This window comes from Cryptomeria japonica, chromosome 7 (genome assembly GCF_030272615.1).
Source record: "Cryptomeria japonica chromosome 7, Sugi_1.0, whole genome shotgun sequence".
Classification (NCBI taxonomy): Eukaryota; Viridiplantae; Streptophyta; class Pinopsida; order Cupressales; family Cupressaceae; genus Cryptomeria; species Cryptomeria japonica.
In genome coordinates, this window is record NC_081411.1 from 712,540,959 (window position 1) to 712,553,819 (window position 12,861).

Sequence of the window (12,861 nt, forward strand, 5' to 3'; positions counted from 1 at the left end):
TTATTCTAATGTTTTTTTTTAATTTGTGTTAATATATTGCTTTGTGCTAGGATACGTATAATAAGTTCTTTTTGTTTGTACATATAACCACAAATAAGATTTAGAACTATAAGATTCCATATTTTTAATGGAAGCTTGTATTTATATGCACATTTATTATTTAGTAAAAGTTTTTTCATATAATTTGTAAGATGAAATATTTCACTTGATGTATCAAAATTTGTGCCCGAGACTCTTTTGAATCCCAACTTCAATAAGATTCCCATGCTTCATGAAACCATAAAATAAAATTATAAAAGTTACATAATAAAAAATTTACTTTTCTATTAAATTTATATAAAAATATTTTATTAGATGGAGTCATTTGGAGCATGTGTAATGGATTTAAACACTTTGTACTTAACTATTGTGAAGTAAGGCTTCAAAGGCTTTGGACTTTTTTCAAATTGGGTGTAACTCATACTGTTTTCCTAAACATAGTTTATCAATTTATAGGTTAAAGTTGGATAACAACAATAGAATACAAGGAATCTAATTTTTATTGCTGTCTGATGCAGCTATATTTTTAGGGAATCATTTGATCTATTATATTCATTATAAACATCATCTTGAAGTTCCTCAACCTTTAATAGTCTTGGGATTATCGTTGAGAGCTTTTATCATTGAGAGCTTTTTTTGGAATCTGTATGGAATATGTAATTAACATAATATGATATTGGTGTATCAATCTTTAGTAGATTGCTCACTCAAGGCATCCAGTTACTTACCTTCAACCTCCACTGTGATCATACATTACAAAATATGATAAGGCACATTACATGATGGAGCTATATTACTAAATTAAAGATAACACATCATAATACAAGAACATAGATATACATAGAATAGCATTACCAAAATGTTCATCACACAACCACAAACAATTATAAACGAAGACAATAAATACAAATACTAAATTTTATGAGCCACAAATGTAAAGATTTAATATATTAGTATATTGTTTCTTGTATGGCATAAGACACAAAATAAATTTTATGAGCCACAAATGTAAAGATTTAATATAGTAGTATATTGTTTCTTGTATGGCATAAGACACAGAATAAAGTTTAGAGTATTCTGCTTCTGCTACACGCCATTACTATTATGAAAACAAATGCCAACCGAAGTCCTCTATTAATTAGAGGTCTATCTTAAAATACCTGACATACAGATATAATGTGTACCTTTGAAAAACTATTAGTAGCATTCAGCTTGGTGGCATGACAAGTTATATTCTGTTGTGCAAATTGCTCAAGGCTTTGTTTGAGATGAAAAAAAAATATATATATGTTAACATTTGAAACTCAGTGCTGAAGAAAGAATATATATTATATAAAATTATAAGTAGAGATGAAACCAAAAAATGGAATCACATATAATTGTAAATGGTGAAGGGAAGAATTTATAAGATGGTTTAATCTCTCCTAAAAACTTAAATGGGAGAATGTAGCAATAGGTGTCAGAACTGTGTTGTAAAGATGATCTTGTGCATATGTCATTATGGAAAATAAACCTATTTGGGTAACCTACAAAAATACTAATTCTTCATTTCTAAGATTATGTATTTGAAATTCCCAGCAACAAACATCTAATTCTAAAATGCAGATAACATTCATAACTGTCCTAGACGTAGTTCACAGTTAAAATTGTTTGCCTTGACCTTGATAATAAAGCTTCAATTTTTACCATAAGGAGATTAGTATCAACAATGAATAAATGAAACAGGATCTTGACTCTTTTAACAGACTAAAACAATTAATTTTGGCCGCTTTGACATCTTTCATAAATACAAACAACTTCTTATAATTTTTCAAGATATATTGATTTGAAATCAAGTTGGGCCACTTTATTTAGGATTTTTTAATCATATTTTAGAAAACCATTACATGCAAATTAAATTAGAAAAATCAAAATTTTCACAATAAACTTTGCTACAAACTTCGGAAGATATTATGCGCTAGGTATATACCAATTCATTTATCAGATCACTTGTGCTTGAAAAGTGTTAAAACTATCAAAAATAAACTTTAGGCATAATGGGGACACTGCCAGCAAACCACCAAACTTATGGATATTATGCGCCAGGTATATACCAATTCATTTATCAGATCACTTATGCTTGTAAAGTGTTAAAACTATCAAAAATTGATCACTTAGGCATAATGGGGACACTGCCAGCAAACCACTGTCAGACCAAACTTATGGGTATTATTTATTTTTGGATTTTGAAATTGTACAAGTGCCTCTGTTTCAACACCTGAATCCCAAAATAAATCTAAATTTCCAGTGATTTTGATCTTTTCTTTGCATTCATGCATTTCGCAAGCTTTAAATTGTAAAATTTTTGACCATGCTATTATCTATTCACATACACCCTAAAAATAATAGGCATATGAATTCAAAAGCTTTAAATCACTCATCTTTTTTCGATGGGATGTCACATCGGATATAGCAGCAATATAGGAAACCCAATTCTATTCACATTTCTCATGTGAAGTGTAGTTGAAAAAAATATTCAGTAAATTACTGCTAAGCAGATCTAAATGTCTACAGAATTAATCCACATTAGGGTTTCAATCCAGATTTTCAAAATAGGTTTTAATCCACATTAGGATATCATTTGGGGCTTCTCAAAATTGGTCCGCAGCTAAGAAGACAAGGTGACCCAGTACAGCGAATGTCGTCATGGGCCTTTTTTGCAAGAAGTGTTAAAAATCACAAATAAAATTCAGCGATGAAACAAAACAAAGAAAAATGGTAGGCTTACAATGGACGCCATTAATGGAAGCCCTAAAAAAATGGTTGAAATTTTTTTTAAATATATTCTTTAGAAAAAAACTTAGTGGTCAGGAATTATAGCATTTGAGCTTTCTCAAAAATGCTCAAAGGTGTTTTTTAAAAACACTGTATACAAATTTAGAGAGAGTACAAAAAACTCATAGAACTATCATAAAATCTTCAGAGACAAAAAATGAAGAGTGTAAACTACTGTAGGTAGGCAGGTTAACTTGGGAAGGATGAGTGTAAATTACTGTCATCTATAGTCTTTCATGAAGAGTGTAAACTACTGTAGGTAATCATCTATAGTCTCTGGCGCACATGAAGAATCCAGAGATAACAAAGACCTGCCATTGGTACAAGTCTGTGTTGATAGCTGCAGCGACACATACTCTGAATTGAACTCACATGTTCTTATGCAAATAAACTTCTCCTGAAGGTAGCTGGTAAAGTGAATTTGAAAAAGAACTTGGGCAGATCCACAGATCCTTGTTTTCATTTTACAAAACTTGGAATTTTCCTATAAGAATTTGGCTCCCAAGTTTTAATTTTACTTGGTATGTAAGAAAAGATATGCTAACTTTTGACTGAGATGAAGCACACTGATATGGAACTAGTGAGAGAAAAATGAGCATTTGAAGTTACGATATATAGGGAATATGCAACCATGATTATAATAGTCTTAAAGATTTCCAAAAGACAGTTCATAAAGTATATTAATAGAGTAGAGTGACATTGTTGAAAGGTTTGATGAAAATGCAGCCATTTGATTATTACAATAGCAGTTAAGAAAAGATTAAAGTCGATATATAATAATTTATGGGAAGTAAACATTTTATCATGTTACAGATTCCATAAAGAAGTTCAAACTATCTGAAACTGAATAACAAAAGGATGTTTAATACATATCAGGTCATTGGGTTGTCTGAAAACAAAATTGTGTACTTGATATGATATGTATCTCCAAGAGCACTAATTATTTGCTTTTAAAAGTTTTAAAAATTGTGTAGTTTATTATATGTACAATATACTTGAAAAGATTTTGATTTATACAAGTTATGAAATTTTGAAATATATGAGTACTTGTATAATATTGTTTGTATACCTGACTTGAAGATTCAATGAGTGGCAAATGGTTCTCCTCCATTTTTATAATAACATTGTCTTGATTGAGTGTATAAGTTCCTTCTTTTTGTAAACCATGTACAACAAATATTGTTTTACTTTTATCTTTCACATAGTCTTCGTAAGTGGTTTCTTGCAGCTGTGGAAACAGGTGACCGAGTATGTCCTTTTCAACAACACATTTCAGTGTAAATTTGTATTCAGTGTCTTTATTACACTTGTTGTAGTGACCAACATCATTTTTCAAGGTGCCAAAGGTGGTGTTGTTGTAATTGCATGTCGAGCAACTTGGCTGGAACGGTATGGAGAAAGCATTGGCAACTCGTAATACTCCGTATACCTATGATAATAAATGTTAGAATTAATTTATTTTGCATTTGTTAAAAGTAAAATGTATTGTACAAAAGGAAAAGAAATTGTATTTTATTGAAGCATAGAAATATTTATCTCATATGTTGTATTGAGCAACCTTTGTAGATGTTATTTTGTGTCTATATTTGTGAGTGACCCAATGTATGTTGATTTGCCAGTGTGGAGTAGAGTATCTTTTATATTTGGTCGTTGAACAATGTTTTTGAATAGCAGCAGAGGATAGTCTTTCATTTGGACACATTGCTCGATGTGTACAAAGTGATGTAGCAAATTTTGGTGGATAGACATCTTTCAAAAACCAATTATATTAAGTATGTAATTTGAATATTTTAAAGTAATTAGTTATGAAAATTGTAGTATGTGCTAAATAGAGAGGTTTAACAATATACCTATGCATTATCAAATTCCGTGTCTCCGTCTTTCAGATCTAAGATGTATTGAAATGGCTTTCTTTTTGTTCCAACAACAATGGCGCCAAGTTATCCCACTGTGTATTGGTCCATGCTTTGCACAAGAAGTCTTATTGTTGTGTTTGGAATGAATTTATATTCGTTGCAAACTTGACCAATGTTGTCTACGATACTTGCTTTTGTTAGTAGCAAGATACAGTCACAATCACCATGGTCATATCCTGTTTTTGGAGAAATTTGGAAATTGGTTACTCGAATGCTTTTTCCTTGAGATATCTTATGTTCAAATTTTTGAACCAAATGTTTTGTGGCATTTATTGTTATTGTCATCTCTCCTTTGTGGTCTGTCAAGTCTGCTCGGAGGACTTCAATTGCATTCTTGATTTTGTCAATGTTTGTTCTATATGTCACAACTATATCTCCTTCGAAAATATCTCCACTTCTGTGTGCATTCAATTCTTCAATTGAAATTGATTTTGGAGTTTCTTGCTTTGCTCTATAAGGCAAAAATGAGGCTTTCCTAATAAAACTTTGTAGTACAAGAAAATATGTTGAAAGCCAAAATAAGGATTTTGTAATAAAATTGTGTGATACTAATTCCTTTTTAGTAGACTTTGTTTACAAATGAAAGAGGGGTTCTATGGAAACTTTTAAGCAAGTGTTTGATAACTACCCAGCAACAATAATCTTTTAGGGAGCAAATTCATGACTTGTACGCAGTGGAGGCCTTCCAAAGTTTATCAAAGAGCAGAATGGAAAAGCCTTCTCGAGAGAAGCATTTATCTTTGCTAGGGAGCATGTTTGTAGACCTTAGGGTAGTTGATGCAAAGATAAAAACAATGAGCTAACACTGTAATGACAGTCCAATGTAATAAGCAACAAAGATTTCATGAGGAGATTTTCATTATGGGCGTGTGATAGCAAAGTGTTACGAGACAGTGAATAAAGCCATTACAACATCTGGAGAGCAAGATATTATAGATTATCTAATGTCAAAACAAGAAGCTAATTAGAACAGTGTAATGAGCAGTGGTAAAACAAACTTGAAATGGTGCTATTGGCAGTGGTAAAAGAAATTAACAATACTAGTGTTGTAACCTATACAACTTGAAATAATCTTGGTCATAAGCTAATTAATTTGATATGCTAATGAAGGACAGAACAAGATAGTGATTGAATAAAGGCATTTGAGCCTTTTGAGGGACAATCACATTGCCAAAGCAAGGAGAGTAAAGGATTGATGCAAGATCTCGATCATAAAGAGAACTCAAGAAGCATGTGAAATGAAGAGGACTCATGGCAACATGATCTAAATAAGAATGATTATATAATTGGTAACAAAGTTTTTACAGTGGCAATAACAATCATTAGTCTATAAGAAAAGGAATAAGCTTCATATTATGTAATGCAAAAGCATTTTCAAGTCATTGTTGACAGTTTGAAACTTTTTATTATATCTTTCAAAGAATAGTGATTGAAATGAGGGAATAGATGTTATAACAATCTGTTTATAAGAAAAGTGTAATTAAGTTGGATAGCTTTTACAACTATTATATTTGACAAAGGTTCAAAAATTTTCATTTGGATTGAGTACAAGGATTTGTGTTAATGTTTGTATACCCTTAGGTTTAAAAAGCATTGAAGCAAGAACAGGTATCAAATGTTTCACTTGAGAGTAGCAATTTATATACATGGTTGTTCTCATATCACACTAGATGAGCTAATTGACCAACATTCTTTTGCTATGAGATTCTGGAGCATCCTCTTATGCAACATGTAATGAGAAATATTTGTCACAAAGTCAAAGAAATTGCATCTGACAAGTGAAACATGTGTACCTGTTCGTGTCTATGCTTGTGTTTTTAGGTTCTATATAGAGAAATGTACAAGAAGAATGCATGGATCTAATAGGTAAAAGATAGTCTTATTGATGGATACAATATGAGTTTACAATGTTATAATAGTGTTAAGTAATTAAATAGTAAGAAGGAAATTTAAAAATTCTAAACCAAAATTCAAGACAGTTTTGAAAAGAAAATGAATCAGTGAGAAAAAAGTTTACTATATGACTGAATTTAAAGAAATTAAATTTATATGAGATCATAATGAGAAAGGTTTAGATTAAAAGTAAAATTAATTGAGAAGTCCAAAATAAAACCAAATTAAGAACTAGTACACATCATGTAACTTGTGAAAGTTGCATAAAGCCAATGACTAAGGTGGAGTGATGTTTAAGAACACTTACATCTTTGATTGTCCTATTTCGTTCATGCTTTTGTTTGTTTCAATCCTTTTGTTGGTTTTCATTTCTGTGGTAGAGAAAGAGTTAGTAAATGTAAGTGTTTAAATATTCAAAAGAAGTAGAAAGCAATGAAATATTGATGTGAAAATGTGAACAAAAAGTTCTAATAACTTAAACAATGAAATATTGATGTGAAAATGTAAATAAAAAAAGTTATAGTAACTTACACTGATTGTCCCCTCTTTTTTCAATAAGTTAAGGTATAGACATATGCAATTATGATCAGTCTAGTATGCATCGGTTTTATAATTTTGAAATTTGTTTGGTTAATGTTTGACCACGCATGGTCAATAAGTGATTCTTCAGACGTATTATTTTTGTCAAGTAAAAATTTAATAATTTTTTTCCAAAGAATGCTTCTAGCTGATTTGTCTTTTTGTTTTTCTTTTGCATGTTGATATTTACATCACCAATAATTATTATGTTTTTAGATAGATCAATTTTATCTAGTGCTTGTTCTAGAATATCCATAATTGAAGACAAATTTGTTTTAGGTGGTGAATACAAGTTTAATAATGATAGTTGATTGTTCTTAATGAGTAATTCTATTTTTTATATTTCAATCTTTTCTGAAGAGTATTGTTGTGAATGTTTTATTTGTATATATTTTTTAGTTGATGTAAGAATTCCATATGTATAATACATAGTAATATTTTGAAATTGTTTGAATTTTTCTATATTGGGAAAGTTAGGTATGTGTGTTTCTTGTAAACACAATATGTCATCTTCTAATAAATCATAGTCATTCATAATATCGTCGATATGTGATTTGAAGTTTCTAGTGTTTAGTGAGTAGATAGTTAAAGTAATGTTTTTGTCAATTGGAATGGGTTTTGTTAATGTGATATCTCATTTTGCTTCTGTGCGTAGTCGATGCATTTCATTTGTAATTTTATTTTGTATTTTGAAGTTGTATTTTGTAATTGGGTTCAGTAAGTATAGTGATTGAATATCTTGAACACATGAAAGTGTTGTATATACTAGTCCATGATGGTTCACTTGTGATGGATCAAATGCAAGTTTGTCTAGTGTAAGTCCTTGGGACCTATGAATTGTTCATGCACATGCTAGTTGTACTGGAAATTGTTTTCGAATTGTCAATTTTGATGGATTTTTTTGTACTAATAGAGGCTTTGCAATTCATTGTATTGGTACCCAATATTTTGAAATATTTTAATTATATAAATGTGGTAATTTTTTTGATTGATTTTGACCAATATTTGTGTCATTGAATTGAATCCATATTGTATCCGTTTTGTTAGTATTTGTATATGCTTTTAGTATTCCATCAGCACCATTCACTAGTCCATCTTTTATGTCATAATTTCTTGCATATAATTCGACCAACAAGTCTATTTTCAATACTAATTGTTGCGGTAGACTCTTTTTTGATAATTTGTTGCATTGCCATAATTTTCATCTATTTCATCAATTGCATTTATTATGATTGGTTCGCTAAGTTGCATTGATAACATTTTCATATTTTTGCAAACTATCTATTGTTTGATTGCTAAGCTGAATGATGGTGGATTTGTTAAATGGCAATACAAATACAAAATGTATTGTTGTACCTCCTGTATTATATGTTGCTTTGCCTGTGTAAGCCATAATCAGTCCTTTTGGCTTAAGAGGATCAGAATCTGGGGACAAATTGTATGTATGAAGTAGCATTTGGAAAATCACTTTTGCTATAAAAGTTTTTGTTTTCTTTGAGTGTGTTTTTATAGTAACTATATGCATCATGAATTGTTTTGAAATCTTTTGTAATTGAATTTTCATTATTATGAAAAGGTACATATAATAACATTTTTTCTCTATAACAGTTTTCAGGATCAATGTGTTTGCTATATTTGACAAATATGATTACAGTAGTGTTTTTTTGCTTTATTATTTTACCTTTACTAATTTGGTATTCTAAAGCAAATTGTGCTAGGCAAATATGGTTCAATAGGTGGTGACATGTGATGTATCGATCTATAAGTGATTTACACATTATTTTTGTTGAGTCATCATCTTCAACACTTAGTCATGCTCTCGGTTTTAGATTAAATGTGCAGTCTTCTGGCGGAGATGTGTTCACAAATATACATTGTCGTGAACTTGAACTCAAGGGTAGTGATAAAATTATCTGTACCGCAAGTTGGCTCGACATTTGTTGTAGGTTTAGCATTGTATTCCCTAGACTTCAAATCATTTGTATGAAATCAATTTTTATTGTTTCATGCTTTTTCGTATTTGTCTAAAACTTGTTGTCATAGATTTGTCTACTTTAGTCATGTATGATGAACAATATGTTGTTGTAGCATATGCATTTAGTACAAATTGTGCATCAGTATTAGCTTGCCATAATTCTGGTATTTTCTTTACAAAACTATTATTCCAAACATGTGCAGGTTCTCTTTTAAGGAATATTGTTACCTTTGTCAAAGTTGACTGTATTGCTTTTGTATAATTTTGTTTGTCTATATTAATTATATTCAAGAAATTTTGGAAAGTAATTGTTTCGTCATAATTTTCTTGTTCTATAATTTTGTAGATCTTCTTTCCATTATTTCTTATACTATCATCCACTAGTTCTAGTGGTTCAAGTATTATCGTGTTTCACATAGGTGGGATGGGAAAATTATATCTACAATTTGTTTTTTGGTTTTTTTTACAACTTTTTGTATGATAGTGTTGATGTAGTTTTTCTAAATTTTCATTAATGTTTTTTGTATTGCATGTAATATACTTGTGAACAAAATTTTCAATTTGTGAGTTGTTTGATTTTCCATAAACGAGAGCATCTTTAATCCATATCAGTGCATGATCATGTTCATTTCCTCTATTTTGGAATTTAGTAACAAAAAAGAAATCATTGACATGTCCTAGAATTGTGTCATCTTTACTTAGTAGTTTTTTTAGAGAACTCATTCTTTGTCTATAATAACGGGTGCAGGCGATAGGATTGCTTTAGATAAGATAATTAATATCAGGTTCATGTTCATCTTGGAATTGTCTTCTTCATCGTTCTTTGTATAATGTAGTGATTGCACATATCAATGGTTTCTATGTATGCTCTGCACTTTGGAATGTCAAAAAGAAGGTGGGAGGTCCTAGTTGCCTTATCATTGCAAATATGTTTTTTTAATTTGATGTAGGAAATATGGAGATATACGGATTTGTTTGAAGTCCATATATCTGATGTTTGATTTTAAAATCTTGTCTATGTTTGGCTTCTATTTAACATCTTTTGCAAGTAGAATACATCCTCTTAATTGCCCTTTTCGAGTTCGTATTGATATACTAGACATTATTTGCTCAATGATAATACGAATTGCTTTGAAGAAAAGATTTGTAGTGTGACTTTCAAAGTCACCACTTGAGTGTAACGTCTCCCATTGTGCAATTTTTTGATATGTGAATGTCTTGATCTCATGGATCACCAAAGAAAAGGGTCGGGAAGTTCATTTCTTCAGCATGTTTATCTTTGAAAATACCAAGTGGTTGATTTCCTTGAGCAGGAACTATTTCAAATATTTTATCTTGTAAGTCATAAATTGTTCAAGATTCTGTAAATCTGTGTACAGGAGTGTCTGTTTGTGTTTCTAATTCATTGGTACATTCACTGTCTTCAGTATTTGATTCGTTGTCACTTTCTGTACTTTGTATTGTAATCTCATTTTTGTCTCGTTTAATTTTTTTTTCCAACTTTTATCTATTGTAACATTTTCTAGATTGTATAGATGTCTGGGACATAGAAGTGTTAATGCTTTCATTATTCGTTTTGGATGAACAATTCCAACTTGATATGGATTCTTATATTCTAGTTTTTGTTTTAGTGCAATAACAATTGTGATTATATCATCTATTGGTCGTGGGAGTAATCTTTGTATTATGTTTACATTTGTGGGAACGTTAATAATAGGACCAATTAATCCAATTTGTGATCTTTTATGTCCCCATTGTCTTATTTGTGTAAACTCGAGGCATGGTGATATAAGTCTCTCTTCAAGCTCTGTTATAGATGAAAAAATTGATAGTTTCTTATTTTGTCTTATAAATGTTGGAGTTGTGAAGCTTGGTAATTTGCCATTGTGTAGCATTACTTTATAGTAATTGCATATATTTACAATGTTGTCTATATTTTTCATTCTAGGGAAATTTTGATAGGTTTCTTGTTCTTTTTTGTTAAGCTTTTTAATTTTGTGTTTGAAATTTAATCTTTCACAAACATAGCACTCATACTGAGGGGTATCTTGTATTGCTTCAAAATAAGTTGTTGCTGGAATTTTTTTTGGTCTTTTAGTATTGTTATTTAAGGTTGGTTCCTTTTTTTGTTTATTGTTACGTATTGTTTGTTTAATTCTATGAAGAGATGTTTTTATTTTTTGATTTGATATCGTATAATGTGCATTTGAATAAGTTGGTTCTTGAGGTGTTTCAATTTCATTTATGGTTAGGCTAGTATTGTTGACTTTAGTATTACGTATTGTTTGTTTAATTTTATGAAGAGATATTCTTCTTTTTGGATTTGATATTGTATAATGTGCATTTGAATAAGTTTGTTCCTGAGGTGTTTCAATTTCATTTATGGTTAGGTTAGTATTGTTGACCTTTTTTTGTTTCAGATGTGGTAGTTTGATGTTTTCGTTTATGTAGTTGTTGCATAGGTGTTTGTACTAGTGGTTCGTAATGTACATGTGTAGTATTTGTTTGAAATGATACTATGTTAAATTTTTTTTTATACTATCGTCAATTGTGAAAACTTGTATGATTTCTTTAGTTGTTGATGACCACAAACAAATTGTGATTTCCATTATTTTGGATAACCAATGTAAGCAAAATTGTCCTCCTTCAATTTTGCCTTTTGAATATGGCATTGCCAATTTGCAATAGATGAAATTGATTCTAGTAAATGTTTTGTTAAGTAGTTTTCTATATAATAATTTAGTTTTGAAAGATTTTGTTTCATTGAATTGCAAAAAGATTGTGCAATGTATATAATAATTTTTTGTTGCAATAGTATTCTTTTTTATCCCATTTTTGGCCATATCAGGTGGAATTCTGTTCCAAAACATTTCCAATGATGTACAAGAATTTGACAAGTAATTTGATGAGATTGGATATAGAGTTGAACCTTTTTTACAAATTAAAGGCTCCCAATGACCACAAAGAGGGTTTTCGTCGTGAAATAGGATAGAGTATGTGTATTTGTCATTGTTTTTATTGAAATTTAAATATTTTTTCTTTATAGTTGTTGACCACAAAGCAATTGATATGTTTAGCCATTTTGACAACCATTGTATACAAAATGTATCACCCCATAGTCCTCTTTCTATGTTTGTTATTGTAGGTGATGCTGATAGTCAAATTTTATTTAAATATGTACTCACATCATGTATTTGATGGATGTCATTCAATGTGTTAGGATGCAGTTCGTGTTTTAATGCTTGCAATGCATCACAATCTCGGTTCGAAAGTGAAAGCAAAAAGTAGTTGATGACTTCATTTCCCAAATCATTTGAAGTGTATTGAAAATGAAGTAAAACTTGAAGACTGTCAAACAGACAATCTCCTATAGTATAATAAAAATAATTGTAGTTGAAATAAATTTGCAGTTGCTAGAGCAATATCAATGTCTATTAAGTTTTGTTGTTTGTGTTTGCTATAACTTTCAATGTTCACAATGTGAGCTATTTTCATTTCTTTATTATTTCGTATTATTTTCTTAATCTCATGAAATGATTTTTTTTTGTATCGGTTTTGATTGTCTTTATGTACTAGTCGATTACTTAGTTCAGAAATGTTGTCAAGTTTTGTCTTTCTAGGGAATCGTTGTGGAATATGTGTTTC